The sequence below is a fragment of the Aythya ferina genome, assembly GCF_964211825.1.
Source record: "Aythya ferina genome assembly, chromosome: Z".
Classification (NCBI taxonomy): domain Eukaryota; kingdom Metazoa; phylum Chordata; class Aves; order Anseriformes; family Anatidae; genus Aythya; species Aythya ferina.
In genome coordinates this window covers 74,590,205-74,605,670 of record NC_140299.1, presented here as the reverse complement: position 1 = coordinate 74,605,670, position 15,466 = coordinate 74,590,205, and the positions used below count along the sequence as shown (strand labels likewise).

Below are 15,466 nucleotides of genomic sequence, written 5' to 3'. Positions count from 1 at the left end.
TGTTCTAGTCTACTTTTACCACAGAAAGAGGAGTCGGTCCTGCAAAGCCTGGCAGGAAAAGAGATCTGCAGCCATCTGCACCATTCCCTGCCAGCATGGTTATACCCATGAGCATTTGAAATACTACTTACTAATATTAATTGTTTCATACAACAAAGAATCTGACTTCAGTGCCAGAGACTCGTGCATCAGTTTCACCTTCACTGTGCCAAGCAGCTGCTCATCCGCTGTTTTAATTACCTAGCTGCATTATCAGAGATCAGCACTGTCCAAGTTCTAGCAGGTACCTACTGCTTACACCGCTCTTCACAGGAAGAAAAAAACAAAAACCAAACTTCCTCTTCCTTACTGCACCTGCTACAGTAGTCATCCTGCCACAAATCTGAGCAGAACCACAACTGGGAGAAGGAAAGGCTGCTTCTGCTGGCCAGGTAAATTAAATGAAGGACAGGTCCTGCCTACAGCTACAGACTCTTCAAGTCCTAGGGTGCATCCATGACTTCTTCGAATTTCAAAGTTTCTCCTAAAGCAAAGATCCTTAGCCTCTGCCCCTCACCTCCTCAGGCTAGCTGTCCCCTTCTGAAGCTGAGCAGGGGCAAGGTCTAGGAAGGCCTAGATCACAACCTATGGCAGAAATACAACATTCAAGCCTCTAGGTTTGTGACTACTTCTTTCTTTTGTGCACATTTGTACAACTGCCTATGGACACTCAGACTCCTCACACATTCCTGCAGAGCTTGCAGATCCCTGAAGACACACAAGCTTATGGATACATGGGACTAGATGACCCTAGAAGCAAGTATTTGGCTTCCTAGAGTGCAGGGCAAGTAGAAGCTAGCTGTCTGTTGGAGATGTATGAGCCCTGCCAACTATACAGGTTGCTATCTGGTAAGGAAGCAGCTTCACATTCTTTTCAAGGATTATGCAGCCTAAACACCACAATTGGTTAGCCTGCCCAGAAACAGGTCCTAAAATCCATCAAGAAGCTCAACTCATCCAAGTTTAGAAATCAGCAGAATTTTAAAAACTTGAAGTCCGCATGTGAGATGCAGAATGAGTTTGGAAGTTTCCAGCTGATCTCATCTTCCACTTCCTTCATGCCCCCAGGAGACTTTCCAAAACTCTGGCTTTACAGAGCAGCTTGGATCCACATAAAATAAAACCTCAAGAGCTTGGTATTCAGCCTCCTGGAAGGCAGCCTCCCCCAGTGGAGTAGTACACACTGGGAAATGCATCCAGGATTCAACCCTTGAAGCCTAAAAAAAATGGCCTAAAATTCTGTAGGTGTTGGCTTATCTTCAAGTGAAGATCATGAAGTCTTGGTGAGCTAAGGGCAGCTGCTCAATCCCCCTGCTTCTAAAAATTCAATGTTAATTTCCACCTATCCTGCCTGAGCTGGTGTATGGCTTACCTAGACAGCACAGGTATTGAAGGAGTAGCTCATGAAGGAAGAAGTGGTTCATCTAGGTTGTCCAAGCATGGATAAACTCATCTCTGGTAAGGGTTAGCCTGAAGCTACCTGATGTTGCAAGCACATTGTTCTCATTCAACAGGTATTAGATAACATAAGAGACATTTAGAGGCCGTAAAGAAATGCTGCTGTTTAGAGGCAAGTGGTGCAGTTAACCCTGCCTTCATCAGTGACCTTACAACCTAAAATCTCACTGCTTCATTTCTAGTATTGGAACCATCAGACTTTTCTCCTTGTGTTTCAAGGCATTCAGAACTGCTGCTGGTGTCTGGAAAGCTAAAATGGTTTAAATGTAAAATATTCTCAAGAACACTAAAAAAGCTGGTGTTAACAGCCTTCACAGACTTGTTCACAGCATGAATCCTGTACTTCCAGTGGTAGCACTGGTATTCTGTCCATCATACCAGAAAGCTGCTTCTGAGATGTGACTAGATAGAGACCGTATCAGTTCGCTCTTGGGATATTTTAAATAGGTGTTAGAGTACAGCACGCTGCCAACCCACGAGCCCTGATGACTTTGTTCTGTAGCTCATCACTCAAACTAGCATTTCTGCTCTGTAGGTCTGAGTTGCCTGAAAACAGACTCCTCAGTATCGCAGAAAACACATGAATTCCAGATGCAAAGGCTGATCTTGATGACATGCAGCTTGGTACCACGTAAGACCTGGGCACATTGCTGCTTACCAAAGTACTGTACTTGGACAAGTATCTCTGCACATCAGCCTATTTGACTGGACCTAGAAATGTTGGAGCAAACTTCAGAGACACTACATGACTGACATGAGCACTTTCCAAGCCTTCTCGTGCAGGTCATGGGATTCCCACCTCTGCCCTCAGGCTAACAGCCAAGTTTTATAGGATGGGTTATTTTATTCTGTGGTTTGTTTTCCCAAAGTCATCACAACTAAGCTAACCAGAGCAAGACTGTGGGCATAGAAGGGCTTCCTGCAAATGGTATTTTCAGCAAGAGCAACAACCCGTCTCCTAACCATGTCACAGAAGTCTTCAGGGCCTCAGCAACAATATGCCTGATTTCCAGCCTTCTTGTGCATGCAGCATGGAGGGTTATAGGAAGGTGTCAATTCCCAACCAGACCATCTGTTCGTATGGTCTGGCTATGTGCCTGTCTCTTCTCACAGAGCTCTTAAGAGGGTGGCCTCTTTTCCTAGTCTGAAAGGGGAACTGTGCAATATCACACAAAATTAAATGCAGTTCAGGTTAGTTTAAAAATGAGGATCTTGAGCGGAATCTCACAGATGTTTTTACAGCAGTATCTTTCAATAGTAGTAATAAGCTGTGCTACTTGCACACAAAGGCCAAAACACTTTTGGGACCAAACACCTGGTGACTGAAACAGGTTGTTATTTGGAGTGGACTCTAAATGGAAAGGGATAGGACATACTTTTGACTAATTAACTCTCACTAAGCTGATACGCACTTCCCCCTATCCTTTGAACAGAAGGCAAAGTGAGGAGTTATTGGACGTTTGCCTCATCTTACAGCTTCCTTACTGTGGCAAGGTATTTTAATATGCGAAGAGATATTTTTACACATCCACAGGATGAACTGTTCTCTTCAAAGAAACATTCCCAGATCCAAGGTTAGCTTCTACATCTGTTTACAAAGCACTTTCCAAGCAAAAAAAGCCAGTCTGGCAACTACCCAGCAAGATTAGTTCACAGTCGTGTTTAAGCTGTAGAAAGTAGCAGAAAAGTGCCTGTGGCCTGATGGAAAGCAAGAGAGTTTAATGTTTGTGCAGGCTTGGATTTGCATCCTTTCGCAGAGCAGACTTGTGTCATTTTGTCCTTCCAGTCCTCAGCAGAAGGGAACAGGCAGCAGGACCCTACTCCATTCTGTCCTCAGAGCACAAAGACCTCCACAAACAGCAGAAGCTACATGTTTGCAGAAACATTTAGAAAATGCAGACTGCTTGAATCAAGACTTTAATTACTGTCCTCTAGCTGTGTTAGGTTCCACGTCCATCTGCAAGGAGTTTGCTTCGAGAATATTGCTTGTTACAAGACTTTAATTACTATCAGAAGGCTTCTGTGCACACCGGAAGAGCATCACCCATTCTAACATGCTAAAGAGCACCTTTAATTAGCACATCTAACAAACACAGGGCTTTGTTTAAAGGTCTGTTTTCGGAACCTTAGCTCTGACCCTTCAAAGAGCAGAGCAGCAGCCAGGGATCAGACCACAGGCAGGAAAACTCTGAATCCAGCATGTGACTAGGAGTCATCCCCAATCCAAGAAGGCAGATTTATATCTAATTACAGATGGAACAGTTTGTTAAGCTTGTCTAAACTAAACTGCTTTCTCCTAGAGACAAACGGCATTGTGTCAAAGTTCTGCAGACATACCCTGCATCACTTTTTCCTGTTCATGCTCTAGTAGGAGAAACAGATTTAGCTGGGTCAGACTTCATCTTCTGATACCAGTGATACCAAAGCACTGATACGGCTGAGATGCTCCCAGGAGTGAAAAGCAGTATTTTTAAAATGCAAACAGATGCAAAGCTGTGGTTTGTTGTTGGTTTTTTTTTGTTTGTTTGTTTTTGGTATTTTTCGGGGGGGAAGGAAGGAGGTGGGGAGAAGAAGGAAGAAACAGGAAGGAAATAAAAGATTATAAAAGGCTGAAAAGCACTCTATCCTGATCAGTACTGTGTTTAAAACAGGCAAGGATACATTTCCATATTGCATTATGATGTGGGTTTCTTGTGCTAACCATTTTAAATGGGCTGCATTATAAGCATTCCCCCCACACAGGATCAGTAGAGTTTCATGACCGCAAGTCAGACCATCTATTCACCCCACGTTCTCGTCTCAAGCTCTGGAAGAGCTGGAGGAGTGTGTTCTTGGGGGAGCTCTCAGTTAGTTCATGCAGGTACAGTGTAAGAGATAGTCCTCTATCACATTTGCCAATAAACAAGACATTTTCCAGCAAAATTGCATTTGCTCCATAAGGGGGAAATAAACAAAGTGTTTATCTGCTAGAAGAAAAAAAAAAATTAAATTGCTTCACTCTCCATTTCAAGGAAGGCAAGCGAGGAAAATCACCCGTGCAGTATTTCCTCACACTATGAGAAGCAACTAATCTGGAGAGAGACAGGTAAGAAACAAGTTTTGTGATTTACAGTCTAATTTGTCTACAGAAACACCTTTGATATATATGGCCTAGGCTTGTGACAGCCATGTGGCACAGACAGACAGCTAGCACACACAGCTTCACGTGCAGCATACTGATCCAGGAGCACTGTGGTCAGCGAAATGAAAGTCAGCATACAAATCCTGAAGAGCCCCAACTGATCACTGGCAATAAGTGGTATTGATTAAAATCTTTCCAGGGATTTTCTTGGTGACAGTCCAAAACACAGCTTTGTATTGGCAGCCACCACGACTTTCACTTCCAGCTGGCCTTATACTAGCATCTAAAAAGCTACAGCAAAGGTGCCAATTCTACCCAGATAAGCATGGGTTTGAGTATTGTCTATAGTAGTAATTTACCACTCCTAAATGTGTCAGTGCTTTCACTGTTGAGCTTGTAGTTGTAGAAAATAGCTGTTGCTAACACCATATGCAGCACCAAGGGGGAGGAGGCTTCTCTGCCCTTGAGCAAGACCTGCACTGCAGCATATTCTTTTCAGGAAACACATCCTATCATTCAAAGTTACTGAAGAAGCGAGACCAACTACGCAGACAGACTTTAAGGTATTTTTTTTGATCCTAGGATGCCGTTCAGAAGGATACAGCCAGTTCCTTTAAAGCAGGGTAAGGCAGCAATTCCCTGGGAGGACACAGCTTTGAGGCAGTGTAGTAACAGCTTCGTTGGTAAATGTGACAGGGAGAAGCTTTGTCACGTGTCAGTATTTTGGATTTGAAAGGCTACTAGCGTTCATCGGACACGCAGTGTTAGGGTGGTTTAGCAGAGCTTGTTTTTTCAGGCTTAAGGTCAGCTTGAGGTTAGAGCACAGAAGAACAAAGAGCCAGGCCCATAAGCCATCTGATCATTCACAATACTACGAACCACTGCCACCATTCCTTTCCTAGACGGTGACACTGGTTCTATTCCTCACAGGAAGGTCCACACTCCTCTATTTTAGGGCACCATTTAGAAGCAAGTAAAGCCAGATGCTGTTTACACTTTGTTGTTTTTTGTTTTTTTTTTTTTCCTGGAGAACATAAGTTTCTGATGCCTTTGCTCCCATACACTAGTGTAGTCCTCTTCAACTTAAGACCCATAAAAACACAAACCTGAGTCAAGCAGAAGTCTGTCTTCAGGATTTTTTCTCCCTTCCAAAGCAGCTTCTCACCCACTGCTTATGGCAGCATTGAAGAAACAGTGCAGAAGCTCTGGATGTGGTCACAAGGCAGCGATGTTCTCAAGAACAATTTATGCTTTGATGACCATTCTAAGCAGAGCTGTTGGCTGAAGTCTTTCAGTGCCTGTTGTATGTACGTTGGATTATTGCCTTTATTTTCAGAACAATTTCAACTAGACCCACAAATTCAAGTCCCCAGCAAGTCCAAGTATTCAGACACTTTATGATTTCTGTGAAATATTTGGCTAAGAATCAACAGATTGGGCATTCAAAGTTTACCTACAACAGAAGACAACACCTCCTCCTACCCCCCTAGTTTTATTTTCCCATAAAACGCATTCCAGAAATTAATCTGTCAGATTGTTCTGTAGGCTGGTCCAGCACTGGGAATTCTAACTCATTAAACAGCTGCAACTCACTGCATGTTTTCCACCCCCAGCTTGTCATTGCAGTGCTGCTAGTAGCTAGCTGCCGTGAGTTCCCTTGCCCTTAGTCACTGTAAGAGAAAGAGATGCATTTGTTTTTCAAGAATTTACTGTGAGGTTTCTTACCTCAAGGCCGTACCTGCCACAAACTGCAAAGTACAGGGTTTTGGTTGGTTGGTTTTGGTGTTGTTTTTTTTTTTGTTTGTTTGTTTTGTTGTGGCGGTGGTGGTGTTTTTTGTTTTGTTTGTTTTTTTCATTGGGGGTGGAATGCAGAGACAGCTTTCTGTCCCCTTTCAGCCTAGTGATGGGAGTGATTTTCCCCAGCCACAACAGCTTGGAGCCTCAGCTGCACTGCACAGCAGGCTCAGGCAGCCACAGCTTAAGGAGTCAGGACAGCTCAGCATTTAAGATCTTGCTCATGGTCTGCAGAGAACGAGTGTCAGTGAAGTTAATTCAGAAATACACATGAACAAATACCATTTTTAATTGGTGCTTCACCTTCTGCATACTGAAATCATGGTAACTGATAACCGCAAGTTGCAACATCTAAACTGTCCTTGAGATCATGAACAGATTTTCACGTAGCAACACTGAGCTGCATCTCCTTGCACTTTAAGAGCTCCTGTCTCAACTCCTGACCTATTTTACAGAGACCAGCTTTCCATCTCAGATAAGGAAGAGAGCGGCTAGTGTGACAGCCAGATGATCTATTTGAGATACCACAGAAGTAGCCCACGATGCTAGAAGACATCAGGACAACAGCCTGAAGATTAATCCTGGAGCTGATGTCTCCCAGATCAGTACGTCAACAGGAAGGCCTTGGGCTCTACCCTCTACCCCTCTGATCATTAGTTACAGGGACAATGCTGCCTGACATTTATCACAACCCCCTAAGGAACCTATAGAGAAGGATGTGCACAAATAGCAGACAAAAAGAGCTTTTTAATCTGCTTATCCTATGTCCTAGACTCTCCCCTTCTCCCCACCCGGGAGCTCAGAGAGCATCCAGCAGCTCTGCTAGGCCCGAGAAGTTCCAGCAGAAGCAGCCCAAAAGATTCTTTCCGACCACCAAGTATAACTTTTTCCACAATGGCTTACAAAAAGCCATTGCCAAGACTCACCCTTCTAAAATCCAGCTGAAGCTAAGAACTGAGTTCCTGTATGTACATTTTTAATATGTTTTCAGTGCTGTCTCATTAAACCACCATTAAAGCAATCCTTTTGAAAAGACCATGAAAGCTGTGCAACACTGAATTAAACCTCAAAGTATATCCCTCCCTCCCTCCATTAAGTTAAAATAAGACCCACAAAGTAGTAATTCAGTTGTACAGTAGAAGCCATGCTCATTTTTACCAGATGGCAAGTTTTAAAAAGTAACATTACTAAGACGGCTACTTTAATGCAAGTGTTTGTCCACGTGTTAGCCATCCCTTTGCCTTGGTCAGAAGAGAAGGGAATTGCAAATTCCACAGAAATTGGCTGTGCTGAGAAGATGCAGATCACAAAGAGACCACCACATAGAGCTTCACTATAATTCTAGAGCACCTGTACGGTAAGGTATTACTAAAGCACCCTTACCAAGAGACTTCTATAATAAAGGCAACTGAAAGCAACTATGCCATGCTTTGATGAATGTGCTTCCACACCATTACACCCCAGGCTGGCTACGGTAAGGAGACAAGAACTCTGTCCTTTCAGTAAGATCACAGAATGGTTTGGGTTGCAAGGGACCTTAAAGACCACCCAGTTCCAACCCCCTGCCATGGGACACCTCCAAAACAGCTAAAGAAAGCAGGTCTAATCACCACCATTAAGACCAACAGGATACTAGATTCCTCCAGCAGCTTGACTATTGGTAGAGCACTGATAGCAAGTTGGAAGCCATGCCAGGTTTGAGTCAGTTCTTTTACTGCCTAGAAATGACCTGCCAGACACGCATGCACACACACCAGGCAAAAGAAGAGACAGCAGTTCCTTCAAACAGCCATCCAAAACTCAAGTTGTAGGAACAAGACAAGCATGTGGCAGATAAGTGCTTATATCTAAAAGCTCCACGGCTTAAGAAATGTGGTTCAGGACGTTTACATCCATTATGTAGCATAACCTCTCCATTCACTTGGGAAGAAGGCCACAGAATTTCCCAAAAGTCAGGAGAAGAGCTTCATGCTGAAGTGAATTCTCAATCACTGTTATTTGTGACCCACAGCAACTATAGGAACCAACACTATTAAGAGAAAGGCTCTTCAACCAAACTGGCAGTCCTCCCTCTGTCCTCCCGACCTGCAGGAATTTACTGGTAGAAGCCTCACATTCAGAGGTCCTAGCCCTCATGGGTGACTTGAACCGTGCTGATACACACCGGAGGGACAACACAGCAGAAGTGACACCAGTCTAAATGGGTTTCTGTAGTGCATCAATAAGAACTTCCTGACATGCAGGAGATTAATAAGCTGTCAAGGGGAGATGCTTCACTGAACTTTAGTACAGTTATTCTTAACAAAAAAAATGAAGATCTGAATGAAGCACATGAAAGTAGATGGCTGCCTCAACTACAGTAGACATGACCTGGTGGAGTTAAGGCCTCTGAGATGTGGAAACAAAGCAAAGAGCAGGATCACAACCTCAGACTTACAGGGAGGAGACTTTGGCTTCATCATGGATCTGCTAGGAAGAATGAATACGGTGTGGAAGAGAAAAGGCATCCATGAGAGCCAGCTGATTTTTATAGAGCACCTCTCCAGCCTCAAAACTGGTCCATCCCAGTAAGCAGAAAATCCAGCAAAGGTGGCTGAAGGTCTGCATATACACAGACAAGGAGCTCTTGACTAAATTCTAATATAAAAAGCCAGCACAAAAGAGGCAGCAGCAGGGACTGATGACCCAGAAGGAATAGAGACACTGTACAAGCATGCAGGGATGGGATTAGCGGGATGGAGCTGAATCTGGCAGAGGATGAGAACAATAAAAGGCTTCTGTGGATATAATCAGCAGCAAAACAAAGAATAAGGAAAATGCAGTCCTGATATCGAATAGGGCAGAGAACCTGATGACAGAGGACACAGAAAAGGCCAAGGCCCTCAAGTGCCTTCTTCACCTCAGCCTTTACTGTTAAGACTTTCAAGAATGTAAGGCCTCCAGGGCCAGTCAGAAAGTCTGGAAAAAGGAAAACTTAACAACAGTTGAGGACCACCAGGTTAGGTAACATTTCAGCAAACTGGACAGATACAAACCCATTGGACACGGTGGAATGGCCCCACAAGCACTGATGGAGCCAGGCGATGTCACTAATGTCAGTTTTGATTATCTTGTCTTTATGATGATGATGAGGGGAGGTTCCTGAAGATGGGAAGCGTGGGGGACAACAGCAGCAACCAATGTCACTCATCCCTCCACCAAGGTTTACTGAGGGATTTACAGGCCCATCAGCCTCACCTCAAACCCAGGGAAGTTAATCAAGCAAATTAGATTGGAAACCATTTCGAAACACGTAAAGGACACAGTGACGAGAAGTCAGCATGGATTTATTCAAGTCTAGTCATGTTTAACCAACCCAATACTATCTGCAAGGACGTGACTTGCTTGCTGGTTAAGTGGACAGCACTGATGTTGTTTATCTCAACTTGAAGAGGGCTTTCACCACCGCCTCCCATAACATCCTCGCAGAAAAGCTGATGAGGCACAAGCTAAGCACACGTACAGTGAAGTGGACTCAACGGGCTGAACTGCTGAGCTCGAATTGCTGTGATCCCTCAAGCTCCAGCTGGAGGGCAGTCAGCAGCTGAGTACGTCTGGAGTCAGTAACAGGGCTCCTGTTAAACATGCCCATTAATGACCTACATGATGGGAATGGGCACACCCTCGGCGAGTTTGCTGGTGATACAGAACTGGGTGGAACACCTGGCCAGCCAGATGGTTGTATGGCAGTTCAGAGGGACTTCAACAGGCTGGAGAAGCGGGCTGGCAGGAAGATCGTGAAATTCAACAAGAATTCAGCAAGAGGAAGTGCAAAGTCCTGCACCTGGCAGGAGTAACCCTATGTAGCAGTACATGCTGGGGTCTGTCTGGCTTAAAAAAGCAGCATGGCAGAAGAATAACGCAACAGCCACCATCACATACATACACACACACCAAATCCTGGTGGAAAAGTTAACCGTAAGCCAACAATATACCTCATGGCAAAGCAAGCCAACAGCCTGCTGGGCTGCTTCAGGCAGGCAGCTGCCAGCAGGTGAAGGGAAGCGATCCTTCCCCCAGTGTCTCATCAGTGGTAAATAGAGGGTGTTATCCTCTTCTGGGCTCCCCAGTACAAGAGGCATGGGCACAGCAGAACAAGTCCAGCAACGGGACAAGATGACAGATCAGGAGTTGGAGCATGCTGTAAGAGGAGAGGAAGAGAGAGCTGGGACCGTGCACCTGGAGAAGTGAATGCTCAGGGGATAAATACCTACAGGAGGGCATTCGGAAGTTGGCGACGGAGTCCTCTCAACAGACCAAGAAGCAGCGGGCACACATTTAAATGAAATCTGCTGTATTTCAACAGGAGAAAAAAAAAAGCATTCCAAGAGACAGCCACCCTTACAGTAAAAAAAAAATAATCCCAGAGAGGTTGGAGTCCCTAACTCTAGAGATATTCAAAAAAGATATTCAAATACCAACTTCAGAGTCCTAGGCAGCCTGCTGTAACTAGCCCAGCTCTGAGCAGGGTGGTGGACTATAAGATCTCCAAAGGTGCCATCCAACCACAGCTACTGTGTGATTGTCAAGTCTCATGTTCCTGTATAAATGGAAGCAAGTTTGGTTCGTCCACGCTGACATTGCTTCATGAGTTCACCCACTTCAGTTCCCAACTTTCTGTAATTCTCAGTCTCTCCAAAGACTGAGAATTTACCTCCAGCCTACTCCAAGAACAAAATGTAGTGCTCATCTAAGAGTTCTCATTTAGTCAGAGAAGGAAGAGGTTTGTAGAAGCCCAAGCAGATTTATTTTAAGCTTTCAGATTATACTGCAAAATGGTTTCATTTGTGGGTGGGTGAAGTTAAGATCAATAATTAAACTTGCAACCAAGGAGGCTGGAAGTAGAGCTCAAGACTCTCAGCATATTTCTGTTAGGGAGCCGCCAGGCGCCCCTCCAGAATATGAGTGCTAAGTAAAAAGCACTCCAGCAGCCACACCAAGTATTTATACTCACTCCATCAGGCACTAACACAGGCCTCTGGGTTCACCAGAGCGAATCAGATGAGCACAGGATCACGTGAAAGCAAGCTTTCAGTGAGTACAGCGAAGTTCCCAGCTGGAGTTCGAATGGCCACCTCCACGCATTAGCAAATTTCAAGCTGTGCATTGCAAGCCTGGTAATTCACATTCAGTCTGCTTGATGCGTGCTACCTGTAAAATAGCCTTGAAGCGCAGCTCAGCTGTCTACTCTTTAATATAACCAACTAGAAGTCAGGCACATCTTCCAAGAAGAAAAGCAAAACAGCTTACAGGCGGCTGGCCACAAAGGACAGTATCAGGTGGTCAGAAATGTCCGAAAGAGGACAAGCCTGTCTGATCTCTAGGTGTGGCTGTTCACTTAGCTCCTGCTCAGCTGTTAGCTAGCACACAGCTCACGCTAAGTCCCGATATACGCTGGGAGCAGCACCACTAGATCAAAGCAAGAGCAACAGGTAAGCAAGGCAGGAGGGGCAGGAAGAGATAAAGGTCACTGCGTGGCCATTACCTGCAGCTCACTGCCTCCTGCAGTCATAATTCTTGCACATTGATTGTCAGTGGTCTCCTCAGAATCCACTAACCCGTGGAAATGGTACAGACCATACCTTTAAACTGTGAGTTATTTATGTGCCAACTCACCCAAAACATTTCTGAAGTGGATCCAACAGAGCCTGGACCTCCGAGGTTTTCATGCTTCCTGGTGTGATACAGGGGACGCCTGAGCCGTGGCAGAGGAGGGAGGATAAGTGCTCACATCTAGGGAACTATTTTGCTTACAGGCATGGAAGTTAAAAGTCACAAGTCAGAGGACTTATAAGTGAGAAACCTCATAAATTAAGTGACAAATTAGTGAATTCATTTTAGACTAGTGTGTATGAAGAGGACCAAGCTATTGTTTGTCTTCCCTCCTAATGAGCTCATAAAACCAAGTCCAACGTACAGAGCGTGTTATCTCACACACTGAAGAGATCCACACAAACTGTGACACCAGCACAGGCGGGACATGAGGGCTTTAGGAGTGGCAGGCAGGAACCCAGCACTGGGAGTTAGCACCCTGTGCAACAGCTGCCAGTCTGGGTGCAGACCACAGGAAGCATAGCCAACACCACCCTGCTAGGAAGCTGCTTCTATGACACAACGCTAGAAGGACTACAAAGACAACAGCTAGAGGATAGCAGAAGTAAGCCATACAGGACACTACTTCTATTTCTGCACAGCCTGGTGCTTCCAACGTTTAGCAACAGGCTGTTACATCTGCAAAACCTCCGTGGGGCTGCAACCCAAGTCGTACCATGCTTCTACAAGCATCTGGGTACAATCGGACATCAGCACATCACGTACATCTCACCTCTGCTCCAAACCCAGCAAGCTCTTAATAATGCCTTTTATCCTCAGTGTCAGAGGATAGGGCAAATTCAGCATCAAAAGAGACAGACTTGTGAACCAGAGCGATGCAGGCACAACCAACCAAACTTCCTTTTTTTCCTCCCCCCTCCAGGAAAAAAAAAAAAAAAAATATCACACTGACACTTCCCCATTGGTCTTACCACCTTCTGCAGAAGATCTGCTCCGAAAAGCAGACCTCAATTAGCTCACATGCATGCCTTCCAAAAGCTCTGTAAGAGCTGCAAAACTGAGCTTTTTGCTTTATTTCTGCTCTGGACACTGCCACATACCCTGAGGGATTTCTTCCTCCTGCATGTTTCCCTCTCAGCTGATGCCAGGGGGTCAGCGCTGCTCAGGCTCAGCTTCAGCTGGAGGCTACCAAGGGTAAAAGGGTAAATAAGCCTGAAAAAGCTCGTGGTGGTCAGACATCAGGGCAACCAGTGTTTTGTGCAATTAGAGTTGAGGGGAGCAGAATGCAACGGCTAGAAAGATCAGGGCAGTGCAGAAATGCTTTGGAGATAAGAGCTTACAATTCACACGTTTTGTTTGTCGCAGAACCACTGTGAATCCTAAGCATGTAGCCAGATATGTCCACTTCATTTAAGACGTTAGATGCTGCTCAGAAATAAAGGTTTCCTGGCTGTTAAAACAGCTGTCTCCTACACATCAGGATGAAGACGTTATTTCAGACAATGAATATTCTCTAGCCCTCTTGATAAGACCCAAAGTACTTGAGAAATCATCTATTGCCACTCAGAGGGCCTCTGAGCCAGAGAAGCCACAGAAAATAGCAGACTGTTTCCCTTCCCTTTCCCACGATCCACTCACTGCTCTAATACCATTTGCCACTGATCTTAAACAGAAACCAAAGGTTTGTCAGACTTCAAAGTCAGGCAGGGGCTAAGCTACTAGATTATTGTGAAGTTTGAATAATAATAATAAAATAAAATAAAAAAACAACAAAACCACACACACAAAAAAAACAGCAAGACACATGCAGGCAATATTCCTGTCCTCCTGGTTCCTCTGACTCAGGATAAGGTAGCGTCCTTACTCAGCTGCTCCAAAAAGGCTAGAAAACTGTGCTTTAAAGAACACAAAGCAGCGATGGCAGAGGTTCAACCACTTCAGCCCGCGCAGCTGTGGCAGTGGAAACTGAAGCGCTGCTTTAAGGACAGAGAAACTCCCCTGCTCCTGCACTTTCCCCTCCAAGAGTATCCCAGTCTCAGGGCAGGAGGTGCATTTACCTTGCAGCAGCGTTTAGGAAGTGGTTGCTCAGAGCAGATAGCAAGAACCTGCAGTCAGTTCGTGGTGATGGGTCAGCAACTGTGCTGTCCCTCTGCTAGAGGACACCCCTGTTAGAGGGTCCTGCTAAAGGGCCGCATTTCTTACAGAGGCTTACTGACTCTAAGACACCTTGACGCGAGAGGCTTCGGCCCAAACTTCTCCTGCAGTGGTGCCCGTCTCCACCAGAGCCTCCAAAACAGACCCGTGGAAAGGCCAGGAGAACAGACGAGCACGGCTCCTGTTGCTGGATCAATAAACAACAGATGCAGAGCTTTCAACCTGCGTCAGACGTGAATACTAACCTCCCTCTGTTACCCATCGACTGGAGCTATCTGCACGCTGCGAGCAGATGAGAGAGCGAGCCTCTCCAGGGACCAGTCACCCACCACCAGAGATCAAGATGAGGAGAGATACTAACCACCTAAAAGGCTCTGTTTACCTCCAGTTATCACACTCACTCTCCAGACTACTCTGACAGCTGGAGTGTGCTATTAAGTTTAGGAACACCTGTTTGCTCACTGAAGTTTTTCACGAAGCGAGAAAGAAGTCAACCCGTTTGTTTCTGGCCAGTGCTGCAGGTGTGAAGTTGAGGAAGGGATAGCCTTCACGCAGCAGAGCTGCTGGACTGCTTCCACCAGAAGGATCAGATGCTTGGCTTTTTCTGCTAATTCAGCTAGACGGAAAAAAAAAAAAAAGGAAAGAAAAGAAAAAAGAAAAAAAAAAAAAAAAAAAAAGAATGCTGCTCGCTTCCTACTGGAAATCCTTTATTCTGCAAGGCTCATTACCCCAGTGCCATTTCCAGGTCAACCAGGGAACTACTCTTAAGTCTGAAAATCCCTTACCTCAGCCCCTTTTTGCTTTCCCACTTACAGCACATCCATGCCGCCGAGCACCCACAACAGGACAGCACTGCATAAAGCTGCTAGAAAACAGACTTCACTATGCTGCTGGTGTAAACACCAGGCAAGAAACCTCCCTATCAAGGGGGAAGCAGGCTGACCACAGCCGGAGGCTGAAAACCTGGGCATCAGCAAGAGCCGGAGGGCAGCTGCCAACACCAACCAGTTGCTGCAGCCCTGTCAGGCAGCAATGGGGCCGCAGGGGCAAATCTCATCTCACACAGAGAGAAGCACCCTTCAGCATCTGCCCCGCTCCGAGCTCGTCTCTCCTCTAGGGAGCCATCAGCTCCCGGGCAAGCCTCTCGGGTGAAGGAGCGTGTTCCCAGAGGGGAGGTAAGCCGAGAGCAAACGCTGTGCACACACAGCAGCATCTGCACACACGGGTATGGGGCAGCTGAAGGGGACACGTGGAGGCCACCTCGGCCCATTCCCCTGGACGGGGAGTGTGTCAGGCTGGAGGGCAGCA

General features: G+C 45.7%; 1 protein-coding gene across 1 annotated transcript in view; it reads right to left on the bottom strand.

The window, feature by feature from the left end:
* The window catches only part of SNX30 (sorting nexin family member 30), a 47,906-nt gene that overhangs the window by 31,546 nt on the left and 894 nt on the right, over window positions 1-15,466 (bottom strand). The gene's annotated exons all lie outside the window — the stretch shown is intronic.